At 46.0% G+C, this 17,806-nt stretch overlaps 1 protein-coding gene across 2 annotated transcripts in view; it reads left to right on the forward strand.

Moving 5' to 3' along the window:
• The window catches only part of DENND1B (DENN domain containing 1B), a 1,337,878-nt gene that overhangs the window by 664,697 nt on the left and 655,375 nt on the right, over window positions 1–17,806 (forward strand). The window lies entirely within an intron of this gene.

A 17,806-nucleotide genomic window follows, 5' to 3' on the forward strand; every position in this document is an offset into this window, starting at 1 on the left:
GAATTGAATATTGTTTTAGTTCATAGTGTTTACCCCTCCTCTTTGCCTTTGGTGTCTCTCTGACCTACCCCAACTTTTATTGCCTGCATCTCCCTTCATCTCCCTCTCCCCCCTATCGCTTCCACCTGATTCCCCCCTCTCTTACCTCCAATGAAGAACATATTAGCACCTTATCCCAATCCATCTCTCAATCCCCGAATCCTGCTCTCTCACCCCATCTACCCCTAGATTCATCACCCCCCACTTCATCCCCTTCCATCTTACCTCTCCTCTCGGACCTACCACAACCTTCAGTACCTGCATCTCCCTTCATTTCTCTCTCCCCCCTATCGCTTCCTCCTGAATCTACCCCTCCCTCTCCTACTCCCAATGAACAGCACATTAGCATTTTATCCCAAACCCCCACTCCATCACCCTCCCTCTTACCTCGTCTCTCTGACTTACCCCAACTTTTACTGCCTGCATCTCCCTTCATTTCCCCCTCCCACATATCGCTCCCTCCTGATTCTCCCCCTCCCTCTCCTGTGCCCAATGAACAACTTACTAACACTCTATTCCAAACCCGCACACAATCCCTGAACACTGCCCTCTCACCCCTTCTACCCCTAGATTCATCACCCCCATTTCATCCCCGTCCCTCTTACCTCGTCCCTACGACATTCCCCAACTCCTATCACCTTCACCTACCCTCACCCCCCCCCCCCTTTATCGCCTCTTCCTAATTCGCTGTGCTCTGGTACACCCACCTCTCCTTTGAACTTCCTCCCCAACATCCCCCCTCCCTGCACCACTTCTCTCATCCATACAACTTTACCTCCTACATCCCCCTCTTACCCCCTGATCTCTCCCGATTACAAAAACACACCCTACTCTGCGCTCCTCCCTCCACTCGACTCCATTCCCCCTCCTCCAGGCTTTACACCTCATCCTCCACACTTTATCCCCCCGCTAAACAACCCTAACTTGACAAACAGCCCAATAAACACTAATCCTCTGCACTCATCAACTCACACACTAGCTTCCCTTACCATAGAACTTGTCCTTTTGTCCCTCATCTTAGAACTCTCCTCTCTTAGAAGCGATATCTCTCTCCTTTCTAAAACTATCTCTTCACACACTGACACCCTCCTCTGCACACCCAACAACTGTCAGCCTAATTCTATCACCTACAGAAACACTCTTCCTTCTAGCAACTACACAACTAGCACATTACCCACCCAACCCTCACTTATCGTGCCCACCCACAATACCAACATATCCACACAGTCACAACTTGGTACTCCCCCATTGACCTATAATACTAACAATTCCTCTAATCTAACTATCTCTCCATCGCTACCCTCTAAAACTAACAGTTCCTCTAACTTAACTATCTCCCCACCACCACTGTCGACCAATTTACCCTCTTGTCATAAATCTTATATCCCAGTTCTCTTAGGAACAAGCAGACTTCCCCTTCCTCCTTCCTCCCCTAGACCACCCCAACACCTTAGATCTATCCCACCTTGTCCCCCCTCGCAATCGTCTGATCCCTCTCCCCTATGTTGCATGATGACTAACTGCCTATCCGCCTCCTGCCCCACTCATCTGTCTACTATCCCAGTTCTTTTAGGAACAAGCAAACCTTCCCTTCCTCCTTCCTCCCCTAGACCACCCAACTACTCAAACCTATCCCCACTTGTCCCCCCTCCCTATCGCCAGTCCCCACTCCCCTCGTCTGCATGCTGATTAACTGCAGATCTGCTTCTTGTCACACTACTGAGATCGCTGAATCTATTCTTAGTGAAAATATTGACATTGCCTTCCTAACTGAAACATTGCTCACCTCCCACTCCACTCCCATCCTCGACTTGCTTATCCCCCCAGGTTATTCTATCATTAGAAAAGACAGAATCGAACAAACAGGTGGTGGACTAGCCATAATTTTTAAAGCTGAACTTAACTTATCACTCGTCAATCTACAAGACCCTTCATCCTTCGAATACCTTTGTGCCGATCTCACCATACCTGACTCCCCCACCACTCGTTTGCACACTATCTACCACCCCCCTGGAAATAACATCCCCTTTACACATTCTAAAAATCTCTTCCTCGATGACTTTAACATCCATTGGAACAAAAGTGATGATCCTGCTGTCATCCTACTTAATGATACCATGGACATCACCAATATGACCCAGCTCTGCCATTCTCCCACACATAACAAAGGTGCCACCCTAGATGCTAGTATAACGAACAACGACCTAGCCTCCCTCTCAAACATACTTCTGTTAGATTGGTCCGACCACTACCTTATCCTTTTCACCTTGACTAAATCCATTACTCGCTCCGCCCCCACCAGCATATTATCAAAGAAATCCACACGCAACCTTCACCTTATTCCTCCGGGTGAATTGGAAACCACAATTAAGGCTCACTTAGTTCTACCCCCTCTCTCGGACAACACCACCAACCTTACTAACCACTATAACAATTCTATTCTTGAAGCCCTCGACCAAATTGCTCCAATCAAACTTAAACAACAAAAAAAATTCCTCCTAAGTCTTGGTTCAATTCTGAACTCAATAATGAAAGACGATCCCTTAGACACTCTGAACGGGTCTGGAGAAATCATCCAAGCATTGACAATCTGGCTCTCCTCAGAACGGCCAGAGCCCAGTACAAAAAACACATATTTAACGAAAAAGCCTCCTTTCTACGATCTCAACTTGTTCAGGCCAGAAACCGCCCTAGAGAACTCTTTAACATTGTAAAAAAACAAACCTCCACCGGACCACCTAAAATATTAGCCTCCATTGACAAATGCAAAGAAATTGCCAGCTTCTTTACAAACAAAATCAACACGATCGAATTATCCTCTTCCCTCCCACTCCAACCCACCCCCATCCTACACACCCTCCCTACCACTCCTAACTCTCCTTCGACCACTTTTTCCACACCGCTTGATACTTCTGATCCCCGCCCTGCTCTTCTCCAACAAGATACATTTCCGAAATTAATACCCCCTGCTAAAAATAATGCTTCATGGAGCGATTTCAGTCCAGTATCAGAATCTATGATCACTAATATCATTGTCAAACTAAAACCTTCCACCCACTCCAATGATCCTCTTCCTGCCCTTTTGGTTCAAGAACTCAAATCTACCATTGCCCCCATATGGACTAAAATTATCAACTCCTCTCTTTCCACTGGCTGTGTCCCTGCCTCCCTTCAACTTGTTCAAATTTCGCCTATTCTCAAAAACACCACAGCTGACCCTAATGACTCAAATAACCTTTGTCCTATCTCTAATCTCCCATTCCTCTCCACAGCCCTTGAAAAATGTGTCCTATTGTAACTAGAGAAACATATCGTCTCCTTCAACCTCCTTGATGTCTTCCAGTCCGGCTTTAGAAAAGCATGCAGTACAGAAACTGCTATGCTAAATATCATTGATGACATTCATTGTTCCCTTGACAAAGGGGAATCCTCAGTACTAATCCTTCTCGACCTCTCAGCTGCATTCGATACCGTCCACCACCCCACCCTTCTCAGCACTCTCAAAGATCGATTCAGTTTGGAAGGCACGGTATTCAAATGCTTCTCCTCATTCCTTCAAAATCGATCACAACAAATCAAGCTCAGCCATTTCCTCTCTAAACCGCAACCTGTCTCACTCGGCATCCCTCAAGGATCCATCCTCTCCCCAACCCTATTCAGTCTGTTCATGGAACCACTCACCCTCATCCTCAAGCACTCTAATATCAAATACCACCTCTATGCCAATGACACCCAATTATACTACAAGATCAAATCTCACAAAGACATCCTTCACCTCAATGAGACCCTGACCAAAATTCAATCCTGGTTCCACCTGAACCATCTCAAACTGAACCCGAAAAAAACAGAAATCATCATTTTCTCCCCCAAAAACAATTCCCTTCCCATTCAACTTTGGTTAAATGACATCAAAGCTCTTAACTGCCCTCTCTCCCCCTCTAATTCTGTCAAATCCCTAGGCATCAGTATTGACCAGAATCTAAATCTCACCCCCCACATTAAAAATGCATCCAAAAGCGCTCTTTTCAACCTTCTCCACCTTAAGAAACTTAAACCCTTTATTCCAGTAGAAGATTTCAAACTTGCTGTCCAATCGCTTATCCTTTCCAGGATTGACACACGGTGAAGTTCAATACATAGATACATTACATAACATTCGACAAGTAAAAAAAAAAACAGTGTTCTAAAGATTTAACAAAGAATTGAATCCCACTCCGGCTAAGTGGGATTCAATTTTTTGTTAAATCTTTAGAACACTTAGAGTATTTGGATTAGTTGCTCTCTAGGTGTAGAAAGTGTTGTTGAATTGTTCGATTTTACTCACAACTCAATGATATCGAGTAAATGTATATATAAACTGTTTTTTTTGACTTGTCGAATGTTATGTAATGTATCTATGTATTGAACTTCACCGTGTGTCTAAATGTATTGTAAATATATGTGGAGATATATGTACAATATGATATAATTTGGTTATTGTCTGATTGTTTTGTATTAATGTGACTTTCTGTTTGGTAGATAATGTGTTCTTATTTTGGTTAAATAAATATCCCTTTCTTTTCTCCAAAATAATCCAAAATAAAGAGGCAAAAATTACTGCCGAGATAAACATAATAATTTTTGTTTATCTCATTCTTGGATCAGAAATTTGATCTAAATTAATGGGCCAAACCCCTTCTTTTTATATAATAGATCAAAAGGTTTAGCAGCCATCTCCGTGTATGAGAACTTTTCAATATGCCCCATTCCATTAACCCATTTTCGGTTGAACACTCTTTAAATGCTCGAATTTATTCTTCATCTGCAAATTTACTATGGTATCCAGGAAGCAGTATTTGATTGTGTTACATACTACTTTAAAAATGAGACAATGGAGACTTACACTTTTTTTTTTTTACCATGGTTTCCCACTGAAGTTACTTTTTTAGCTTTAGTCTTTTGCCAGAGACCAATTAGATTATGGAAGAGCCTTCAGTAGCTCCTTCATGGGTCAGTTTCATCAGTGGGGGATTTTACATGCTTTAAACAATGTTTTGTTACTATTGTATTGTCATAGTTGTTTATATTTTATCATTTTAACAAGCCAAATTAATTATTTTTTGACTGACTAACTAGCCTTTACTCACAGGAAAGAAATTCATCTTGTTTCCTGGTCGCTGGAGAAACATTATCCCCTCCTTAAAATGAAACATCTGCTTTGAATTTGTTAGAGATCCTGCTTCTACTGCGCTGTAAAGCAAAGGGGTCGGAAACTGCCCCATTAACTGCAATGCGTGCTCTGGGGTCCCTGTATAGCGCCTTTACCTTCCATGTGTATGTTTCCCCAAGGTTGAATGTCTGCATGCATTGTTCCAGTAAGTCCCAAGATACCCTGTCAAATGCTTTCTTGACATCTAGTGTAATAGCCACCACTGGCTCGTCTGTTTTAGAGGTACGTTCGAGTATGTGGCCCAGGAGTCTGGTGTTGTCGTGTGACATTTGAGTCTTTAGGAACCCTACTTGTGAGTTAGTTATCAGCTTTGGTAGAAAGGTGTTTAGTTTCATGGCCAGAATTTTAGCATATATCTTGCAGTCCACATTGATTAAAGATATGGGCCTGTAGTTTTTAGGTAATAGTGGATCCTTGTCTTCCTTTGGGATTACAATTATGTTCGCCTCGAACATGGATTGGGATTCTAGTCCCTTCTCCGTGCAGTGGTTGAACACTTTTTCATAGTTGGTAACAGGTGAGTTAGAAGAGCTTTGTAGAAGGTGGCCGTGTATCCGTCTACATACTCAAAACACTCGGGGTATAAGCTCAACAAAGACAAGTCTGAGTGCAAACCCCTCAACGTCCATACCACTAAAGATTAATTGGGAGTATCGGGACTGGCCTGGCAAATGGAGTTCATTAAATACCTAGGGATTCACTTCAGCAACGACCTTAAATCCACACTAGACCAAAATGAGAAGCTACTGTCAGGGAAGACAAAGACTCTCTTAGAGTCCTGGTCCCCCAAATTTATAACATGGTGGGGTAGAATAGAAACAGCCAAGATGATGATTACCCAGATGATTAATTACTTGCCGAGCATGCTCCCACTCATACTCACAGACGACTTCTACCACAAACTGGACAAGATGATTAATAAATTCCTATAGCGAGACAACTGAGCTAGAATAAGCTTACAAAAACTAAGACTAGACAAAAAATTAGGGGGTCTGAACCTAGCAGACAACAGAGCCTTCCAACCCGCATTCATAGCTAAACAAGGAGCGTACTGGCTGTCACCCCCTCAGGAATACACGCCGGTATGGCTATTAATTGAGCGAGCCATCCTAAACAACCTAGAGCCAATGGTACTCCTAACAGCCAATAAACACACACACACACACACACACCTCAAATCCAATATTCAAGAACACAAAAGTGGCCCTGCTCAAAATAGATTAAAAAAAATGGAATACAGTATAAAAAACTCGAAGTGGGAGTCCTTGTGGGCAAACACCAAGAATAAATATAGGGGGAAAACTCCTATCCACAGAGACAAGGAAGAAAATGGGAATCTCCTACTCAGCCCAGCTGGAAGAGGGAGGCAACCCTACCACATTCAGCACGCTAAAAGAGAAACATTACCTACCAGAAATCGAGCTCTATAACTTCCTAAAAATCAGAACAGCTCTGACAAAGGCAAACTTAGCACAACACAACCCGTCAATCATACAATACATGACAAGGCTCAACAGAATAGGACACCAGGTATCACACCTCTACAAGCTACTACGCCCTAGCGCCACCAAAATCAATGACAAACCAGCGAAATACTGCACAAAACAACATGGCACCACACAAGCGAACACGGACGGAATCTCCTCTGGGCCTCCCCCTCAAGGAACAAGATCTCCCCAGCACAAGGCCAGACAAAATTCTGGCTACTGCACAAAACCTACTGGACCCCTGCTCGCCTAGCAGCGCTAGGCCTCAGGGAAAACGGCCTGCGCTGGAACTGTGAGAACGAAAAGGGGGATCTAGCACACCTCATCTTCTACTGCCCTAAAGTTAAAAGGTTCTCGGAGAAAACATACATTTTCATTAAAAAAAATGCTGGGGTGCACACTAAAACCAGAATTCTCCACCCTTGCCGCGGCGTTTATGACCACTGACCTAGACTCACAGCACAACAGGGACCTGCTAGACCTCCTTCTGACCTCGTCATTAAAAATGGTACCCTCCAAATGGAAGGATACAACTAAGGTGACATTCAACTCCACTGGGTGACGTACCTCAGAGGCACAGAGAGTACCGCCCTGTGGAACTCACCCTGGAGACCAGCAACCAGGGGAATGTGGGCATCACTGAATGAATACCTGGACCCCTACGAACCCCGGGAACCCAGCTGAAGAAGGGTGCCTGCCCACAAAGCATTTCCCCACATGCCAAACTAGACCCACGAGTGTAAATATCTTCTTGTGCACTATCAACTTCCTTCTCTTCTCTATTCTATTCTCTTCTATTCTTTTTCTTTTCCCTTTCATCCACTATTATTCCTTTAGCAAGACAGTGGAAAGGGAACAGCCAAACATGTAGACCATTTACATGTATCATTAGCAAGGACAGCCAGTTTGAGATGTTACCCCGCAATGGTAAAGCGATGATAACTGTATGTATACCATTTTTTTATTAAATAGTTTGAAATTTAAACAAGCATTTACAATGCAATGGTCTCGGCATTATTAAAGGTAGAGCTATTGGCATTGCTCATGATTTTTTTTTTTTTATCTTAAATAAATGGCATTGTCATTTACATTGCCAATAGCTTAATCGTTAAATAAATGGCATTGTCATTTACAATGCCAATAGGTTAATCGCTCGCAAATGCATGACCTATTGCATTTACACCCACACAGAGCCACACACACAAAGCCACCCACACACACACAGAGCCCCACACACACACAGAGCCCCACACACACACAGAGCCCCACACACACACACATAGCCCCACACACACACATAGCCCCACACACACACATAGCCCCACACACACACACAGAGCCCCCCCCACACACACACACACAGAGCCCCCCCCCACACACACACACACAGAGCCCCACACACACACACAGAGCCCCCCCCCCCACACACACACAGAGCCCCCCCCACACACACACACAGAGCGGGATACTTTGTGCATTAAAAAGATTTCCCTTTCGGGAATAAAACACAGGGACGATGGTCTACTGTTCCTTGTAGACCATATTCCTTTGTGTGTCATCAAATACAGGTAGTCACAAATAGCAACCTGCCTAGTTAATTTTATTTAAGCTAGTCGTTCTGATGCCCCTTGTGGATAGCGGTTTTTCGACGTAATTATTAGCATGTAAGTTACATCACAAAATTGTAAAAAGTTGGTGCTAAATTTGTGACCACTTTTGATGATCTGTCTATTCGTACATCTGACCCTTGGCTCTACATGTAATGATTATTATAAGAGTAGCCCCTCTGGGCTACTGGGGTTCCTTTTTTGACAGTTTTTCAAAAGAACAGAAAAAAGAAAGAATGAAAGAAATAGGGAAGAGGGGGAAGAAAGACAGAAACAGAGTGAATGAAGGAAGGGAGAAATGGAAATAAAAGAAGTCAGCGAGAATATAATAAAGAAAGAACGTCAGAAGAAAGAAATGATGGAACAAATGGCTGAAGGATACAACAATGAAGAAGTGGAGAAAAATAAATGTGATAAAACAGGGAATTACTGCTACTAAATGGGGAATTGTGTAAGTGAACTTTCATACGCCTCCCTCTCTCTTCTGTTTTCTCTCTTTCTATTCTCAAGAAGTAAAGAACACACCGAGGATCACTAAAATATTTATTTACCATAGCAGTAACCCTAAGGTGGTATATCACATGAATAGGTCAGAGGAGACACAGGGCCACCCCCTGCACCCAAGAGCAGAGAAGACACAGGGCCACCCCCAGCACCCAAGAGCAGAGAAGACACAGGGAAACCCCTGCACCCAAGAGCAGAGAAGACACAGGGCCACCCCTGCACCCAAGAGCAGGGAAGACACAGGGCCACCCTTGCACCCAAGAGCAGAGGAGACACAGGGCCACCCCTGCACCCAAGAGCAGAGGAGACACAGGCCCACCCCTGCACCCAAGAGCGGAAGAGACACAGGGACACTACTGCACCCAAGAGCAGTGAAGACACAGGGACACCACTGCCCCCAAGAGCAGAGAAGACACAGGGACACCACTGAACCCAAGAGCAGAGGAGACACGGGGCCACCCCTGCACCCAAGAGCAGAGGAGACACAGGGCCACCCCTGCACCCAAGAGCAGAGGAGACACAGGGACACCCCTGCACCCAAGAGCAGAGACGATACAGGGACAGCACTGCACCCAAGAGCAGAGAAGACACACGGCCACCCTTGCACCCAAGAGCAGAGGAGACACAGGGACACCACTGCACCCAAGAGCAGAGGAGACACAGGGACACCCCTGCACCCAAGAGCAGAGACGATACAGGGACACCACTGCACCCAAGAGCAGAGAAGACACAGGGCCACCCCTGCAACCAAGAGCAGAGGAGACACAGGGACACCCCTGCACCCAAGAGCGGAAGAGACACAGGGACACCCCTGCACCCAAGAGCGGAAGAGACACAGGGACACCCCTGCACCAAAGAGCAGAGGAGACACAGGGACACCCCTGCACCCAAGAGCACCACCTATGAGCCAGGGATGGCGGGTGCGCCTACGGGCACAGAAACACCCCCGGTGTTGAAGCAAAGAATGAATATTTCCGGGAAGGGTGGGGGGTCTCCTAGTGTCATGGCGTGAGTTGGGGGGGAGGGGGGTCACAGCCTCAGCTCAGCGCGCCAGATCCTATAAGAGTAAGCCTGGCAAAGAATGCCCGGTCACATTTGTATAAAGTAAACACCCAGCCTGCATTGCACAATACTACCCCCCCCCCAGCCTGCATTACACAGTACTACCCCCCCCCCCTCCTCCGAGCATGCATTGAAGAATACAGGTGACCTCTACCCCCACCGGAAGTTGCCATGGGAACAGAGACCCCAAACTGGACCTTTACAGTTTCTTGGATCCAACCGGTTCTTCCCCGTTCCAGACCCGGCAGAGACACCCCCTGCCGGCATTTAACCCCCCCCCCCCCGAGTCGAGCCAGGCAGAAAAGGGGGAGGGCGAGTCAGGTAGAAGGATGGGCGAGCCAGACAGAACGGGGGGCGAGCCGAGCCAGGCAGAAGGAGGGGGCGAGCCGAGCCAGGCAGAAGGCGGGGGCGAGCCGAGCCAGGCAGAAGGAGGGGGCGAGCCGAGCCAGGCAGAAGGGGGGGGAGCCGAACCAGGCAGAAGGGGGGGGGGGCGAGCCGAGCCAGGCAGAAGGGGGGCGAGCCGAGCCAGACAGAAGGGGGGGGGGAGCCGAGCCAGGCAGAAGGGGGGGCGAGCCAAGCCAGACAGAAGGGGGGGCGAGCCGAGCCAAACAGGCTAGGAACATGGTACGAAGCCTGGGCCGGTCATGCACCTGCTGCAAGGGTCTGCATTGAGCTCACTGCCTGCACTGCAGGCTCAGTGCCGTGTAGGAAGCCTTGACGGGTCTGGCACCTGCTACAAGGGTCTGCATTGAGCTCACTGTCTGCACTGCAGTCTCTGAGCCGGGTAGGAAGCCTGGGCGGGTCATGACTGGGAAGGCTACCACAGGAAAGAAATGTGATCCAAATCGAGATATAGCAATACACTTTTATTGGAGGGATGATCGCTATCCCAGATGGGTGGGGGGCGAGGGCCACAAGGAAACCCCCCTCCAGTCCCTCACCGCCCCCACCGGAGCAGGGCACAATATGTCGCGGCTCCACCAAGTCTCCGCCCGCACCCCAGCCGCCCCAGCCGATCAATGTCCAGTAATGCTGCCGAAGCTTCCCCCAATCAAAATGGTGGCGGCTGTTGTCGGTGCCTGCCGTCGTAGTGATTGCCAATAGTTGTAGCAGACCCCTCCGCTCCAAACGCTGACTGAGAGTGAAGCGCCCTCGTAAATTCAATAGGGGAGCGTGTCCTCCGTGCCCAATGTTCGTCCTAACGCTTCCCCCTTGCAATGTATGGCAGCAGTAGCAGCTTCACTTGGGGCTTAGCGCTCCTCTATGTCAGCGCGGTCACCTCGGCATCCCCGAGCCCCCGAGCGCGTGACTCACCCTCTCCAAGGCAGAGTATCGGCTGCGCATGCAGTATGTCTCTGCGGGGGGTGGGGGACCGCTGACTCCGATCCCCGGGACCAACGCTGCTTCAGCCAGAGCAGTGGGAAGGCGCAGCCGATCCCGCCTGCCAACAGCCGCCCGATGTTTACCGGTCCTCTGGTGCTCTCCGCCGCTTGCTCCGTAATGGAGGACACACAAACTCCAAGCAGGCACGCGGGGGCTCTACTGCCTGCTCTGACCTAAACCTATTATAGAGCAAAGACGATGATGAGGCGAGGCGCCGCCTGACTGGGGAGACATGTATGGGGACAATCCCAAGGGGAGACATGTCGAGGCTGCTGTAGGCGAGAAGAAAGGAGGGGGCGGGGGGAGGGCGACACAAAGAGCTGCTGGAAGCTGCGTGACTCACCTGCAGCCTTCAGCCAGTACCGCGTGCGTGCTTCGTGCTTCGGTGAGAGAGGAGCCCTCCAAATGACCACGTTTCTCCGAGGCGAGGCAGAAATGCCTCGGAGAAACACACGGCCATTTTCGGATTCGGGGGCGTGTATTTGTTGTTCTGAGTGACGGATGACGTCACTGGCGAAAGAACAGCAAAATTTACGCCCCCGAATCCGAAAGAGACAGAGCTTCATTGGAGTGATGCCCCTCTCCTCCAATGGCTGGCCTCCGTTTAGGAAGCCAGCCAATGGAGGAGAGACGGAGGAGAGAGGCGTGTTGAAACATCGTACTAAAGAACATTAATTCTCCTCCCGGAGACTGCGCAAGCGCAGCCTTCTCGGTCCTCGACCTAAAAAAAGAGATCCTGCTTCTGTGATAGTTTCCATTGGAGGTAATCAGGAGCTTGAAGTTCAATTCAGCAAACGTTTACATTGGATCCATTGAGTAATGTGGATCTAGCAAAGACATTTGTGCAAACCTGGGATATTCTCCCCTTGTTTTGGTTGCAAATCAATTGAATAACTGAATTTTGAGTCCCAGCAAAGGTGCAATAAGTATTGCATGATGTCCAGAACTAGCAATACTTGAAATTCACAGTTTCCTCAAGCAGTTTCAAAAGTTCCTACCAAAATGATGATGTTGTTTTTCCAGTAGGGCATAAGTAGAGCTTCAAGGACCTAGTCAGCCCCATGATAATTTGCGAATTAGTAATCTTTTGGCCTCTGTCAGTTCCACTAAGAGAAGAAAAGGTTTGATCTAAGACGGGCAGGATTTCTCTATCATCCCAAATAATATAACATAATTATCCCCTCATTTCAAATTCATCTGATCCTTTACTTCTGATTTTTTTAATCCAATATTTAGCCCCTAACAAGCTACTCTGGATTTATTGCATTAGGGCCTCCAAAATCCATTTAATTAAGCAAAATAATTTTGAAGCTCTTTGTCTTTTACAGGACCTACTTATCATGAAGCAGCAAATTGGCTTACTCAAAAGACAACAAACACTGGAGGAAAAGGAAAAGGCAATTAAACTGCTGTGTTTACCTGTCCCTACACTAGGTGACATAATTTCTGCTTTGTTTTTCACAGTCCTGCAGACACCCTTGTGAATCTCTTAGGAAGGAGGTATCATCGGAACAGAAGTGGACATGTTTGTAGGGGAGTAGACGACTCTCATATGCTTGGAATGCTCTTACAGTGAATTTCTTGAGTCAAATTCAGACCTGAGTATACTAGGTCACAACCTCAAAGGGGACATTCTCAATTGTTGTATAATAGGGAATTCTAAATGTTGGCTGCACGGTATTCTCAGGGCAATTATTTCTCACGTCAGCGTTGTTCTGCCTTGCAGATAACGGTACTCTGTGATTCTTCTTAGATTCAGCTAAAATAACTCAAAATATTAAAATGCTGCAAAATAGCTATGTTGCTTTGTTGGATGGCTGTGCTGTTTTTTCAGCGCCATGTGTTAATGGAGGCGGATGCACACCGTGTCCACTTATTCTCTTTCCACTCTACCCTCCATTTCCCACTCGGTATTTCCCACCTCGCCAAGTAACTTGAGCCTAGAATTCACAACATATTATATTCACTGCTTGAATACATAAGCAGTTATGCTTGCTTACCATGCTTACTGTAGTACCACAGAGAGAGCTTTCATTAATTTGGAAAAACTAATCGAAGATGGAGTGGTCATTTCAGAAAATGGACCAAATCTCTTAATGATGATTAATAATTAATTTAATAAAAGAAACATATTAGGTAATATAAATGAAGTTTTTATATTTATTTTCATATAGCTACATTATTTGACTACATATATTTCACAAAAACATGGAAGGCATTCTACATTGCTCGCAGTCTACTAGCAGTTGTAAAAAAGCAGGGCTGAATTCACTGTTCCTTCTGGCCTGTGATATTTTAGGATCATGTGTTTATCGGTTGCAGATACAAATACTTCTTCCATTGTGGACCGCCCATGTTCTAGGTGAAAAAGAGGGCAGCATATCATTTTCTATCCGTACTTAGAAATACAGTGAGCTTGCTTCCTTAATGAGGAGCGCTGATGATTTCATTTACATATTCATGGCCAATTATTTTGAAAGCCAGCATGAAAATGCAATGTAGAAAGGATTTTTGATGAGTATTAGTTGTGTTTTTTTCCCCACCTCAAATGAATGGGGGATTGTTCATTAAAGATATTGTTCCACGTAGTTTTTAGGCTAACACTAAGATTTTTATGTTCAATGTGTAAAGTTTTAATCTGCTTACCTGTACTAAACAATGATCAAGTTCTAAGGCACTCATTTCTACCTTGCTTATTTTCACTGCCTTACTCATCCTCTGTGTGTGTTTTCACTGCTCCAAGAGCTCATTATTGAAACAGCTAAGCTCCTCGCTATTCTGGATTCAGAAACAGCTGAAAACACTTTTTTTACATTCACTTCTGATGGCAAGAGCACCACTGTTGGGGAGAATCTCCAAGAAAAAATAAAATATCAGGTCCAAAGGCACACTTTAGAGTTATACACCGGCTGAAAACAATAGGTTTTTACAGGAAGTCCTAAAGGGGTATTCATTAAATATTCAAATATTTTCATTGTGTGTTAAACATGGGCGATCCTCCCCAGGAATGTTGGCTGATTGCAGCCAACTGTGGTGGATAGTGAACTTTGAAATTGTTGGGAATTAATAGTCTACCGCAGTTGGATCAAGTGAGCGTACAGGTTCGCTCCTTAGAGAGAGAAAAAAAAAAAGGTAAGTCTCCTGTCCACATCGTCCATTTTACTTCGAGATTTTCAAAGCATAGGATTTGAAGGCTTATTAGACTCATGAAATCTTCCATTACTTTGATGGTCTGCATGAAAGTCTAAACTTCTGCAAGTGCATTTGCTCAAAGGACTGGATTAGCCTCCAAGGTAACTTGGCAAATAAAGAATGTGCATTTTTCAGACCAATTGCACAAGAAGGTTTTCTAAAAAAGCCTTATATTTTAAGGGCACATCAAATGTAAGGGTATGCAAATCGACTGTTTTTCCTAGCATATTTCATGATGTATATATATTTTGCTACTTCTATCTTTTTTCCTATCCTTCCCCCAGGTCCTATCCAAACAGACTGTGTGTCTTATATTGTTACTCAGAATATATGTGGTGGCACGACGGTGGGAAAATTACATTTTAAACCTATTTCACAATCTCAATGAGTAGAATGCTGGTATCCCTGAGGTTAGACAGATATAATTGGCTTAGATGATAGAGCTCATATACCAATCTTACAGTAATTAGCTTCAGATTTCATTGATGATGATAATGTCTTAAAAAGTTGCATCAGTAGAAATAATGAATAGTCTTCATCTCAGCAAGTGTCCTCAGGCTCCCAACATACTACAGGCACTGGAAATGTTGGCTTTCTTGAGTTGTGTTTCAAAAATCAGTATTAAATGAATCATTGTTTAAAAGAAGGAATTTACTTCTCTCAACATTTTACGTTTCCTGAAGATACGCTTTTCATTTTGGCTGAACAAGGCTTAATGCACCTAAACAACTAGTCATTTTTGGACAATAACATTTGCTCTTCTGAACCAAATCTTCAATGATTAAAATTGCAAATCTCTCACTGTTAGAGGATGGCTTAGTATATGGTGTACACGCTAAGGAGTGATGCACCTTGCACTAATCCAGGAAATCCTTTTGGTAATTTTAGTAGTCTTTGATAACCATAGAAAGCTCTCAAAGTGGTAGCTGGGCTGAGCAGCCTTCAGGCTTATCTTGAAGGATTGTAAATCAGCGGGTTTTACCACAGTTAATCAACAGAGTATATTTGATGAAAAGGAACCACACAGTGTTTTATAAAAATAAGTTTATTTATTACACAACATAATCACTAACACAATTGGTATATCTCCTACTTAGGGATATCAACAATATACACCAGAATACTTGAAATTAATCATGTAAGAAGCACACATATTCATTGGTCTCCAGCGGTAGACCAAGCTAAATACAAAGAAAGTGGAATGCAAACTGCAAAGGTGAATAGGACTTGGACCAGAAGACTCAGAGGAGCTGGAGACACAAGGAACCACCCAAGGCAAGTACCCTGGAACCCCATGAAGGCTGTGTGCACAGTGAAAACACAGCTGCATCCCCAATGGAAGTCACTGGAGAATTCACAGTTGCAGTTTTAAAGAAGGGCCCTTCCCAGAGGACCCTGAAGAAACCCTTTGGAAAATGGAAGGTTAGAGAGCCACCCCACCCGTTTATGCCCCAGGAACCAGATTACCTGCACCAGGGAAGCCGGGTGCATAGGAGTGAATAGACGTCAAAACCTGCTGTAGACTATATTGGACAACCTTGAAGAAGATGCCTCTGGATAAGCCTGTGAAGGAGTCGGGTAGAATCCAAGAGTGGATTCTTGAAGAGGAGAACTTGCAAGCAGAGCAGGCAGTCTATGCCACTTAGAGGTGACCAGAAGGCAGGGAAGCACAATGCCTACCTATGGCACGAGGTTCAGGAATTAAGACTGTGATCTTGTCGCTGCAGCTGTGAGGACCAGGCAATGCTGAGGAAGACCAGGAGCTGTGCTCGAGCTATTCCACGTCGGATGTCGGTCTCTAGGTGGTCAGTGTCCGGTGGGAGCACCAACAAGCCATGGTAGCCGCAAATGGCATGGAAAGCAAAAAGATGCCAACGTTGGGACCAGTATGGTCCCAGGGACTCACCAAGTGCAGGAGAGTCAGAGCAGGCACTCAGCAAGCAGGGGAGCCCAGTCAAGCAAAGGAAGACCCCCAAATGGACCCACAGCCGAAGGCAAAGGAATAGCAAGAGGACTTCAGGCCGCTCACAAAGATGGAGGCCCACGGTGCGGAGGATGCAGTGAGGTTGCTGATCTTCGCAGGATGAGGTGCTGGAGGCTGGAGTGTCTTGTAGCCCGAAGATTTCTGGAGTGCAGAGCCAAAAAGCCTTGGCAACAGCAAGTCGAGTTGGTACACAGGGGGTTGGTCTCAGCGGCTCAGACGAGGGATAATGTCCTCAAAATTGTAGAGAAGACAGGTCAGGCCTATAGAGAGCTGCAGAGACACCACCTGTGTTGGTGGACCTCAGGAAGTCCGTAGGACGACAGGAGCAGCAGACTGATCAGCTTTGTTGCGGTGCCTGCATATGCAGGCAAGTGACTCCTTCACTCCAAGGGAGATTAGTTTGAATGTCCTTGATGCTCACAGGTCTTCTGTAGAACCTGGATGAAGCACAAACAAGGTAAAAGACTTGAAGAGCAGTGAGACCAGGAGCAGCAGGAGTCTTCCTTGATGCAATCTCGGTTCCAGTCAAAGTCCAATGAGGTCTAAGTGTCCAAATGGTCGAAGAGTGTCTTGGTTTCAGAGGTAAGTCTTGTTCCACGACTAATCTAAGTACATACCCATATGGAAGCCCTTAAGTACCCTAAGAGGAGGGGCTAGACAGAGGGGAGCATACTCCCCTGTCCTTTGTTCATTTTCGCGCCTGGACTGGCTCAAACCAGAGTATGCAAGGAGGGCACCAAATGTGCCCTTAATAGGGTCTGGTGGCATTGCAAAGCACCCCCAGCCCTATAAACTAAGTCCTGTCTGGGAGCTGGTCACACCTCTGTGTGACAGGAAACCTATTGTTCTACCTTCCCCTGCTCAAGCTCAGCTCATCAACAGGCGGGCAGGATCGTGTCTCTGGTCGGCAGCAGCACTAGCTTGCGGGCAGACCCTGAAAGGCTGTTACTGGGAGTACAGTGTGGGCCCCTAAGGAGCGCCCCAGTACATGGGATCATATTTCCAGCACCAGAATTGGCGTTGGGGTATGATTCCAACATGTTTGATACCAAACGTGACCAGGTTCAGTGCAGCCATTATATAGTTAGACATCTTGTAATGACTGATGTCCACCGTATATTTTAAAATGGCTGACCACACGTACAAAGCCTGTATAATTGACTCCCGGTTTTGTAGGGGTGTCCTGCTCATGCAGGGACACCTTCACACTTCTAACCAACAGGACTGAAGGGCCTACCATAGGGGCGACTTATAGGTTTTAAGTGCAGTGACCTCCAATATAAGAAAACTTACAGCTGTTTTGAGGGATGCAAGCACCATCTCACACAGCTGCAATGGC

This window comes from Lissotriton helveticus, chromosome 1_1, assembly GCF_964261635.1.
Source record: "Lissotriton helveticus chromosome 1_1, aLisHel1.1, whole genome shotgun sequence".
NCBI classification, from domain to species: Eukaryota; Metazoa; Chordata; class Amphibia; order Caudata; family Salamandridae; genus Lissotriton; species Lissotriton helveticus.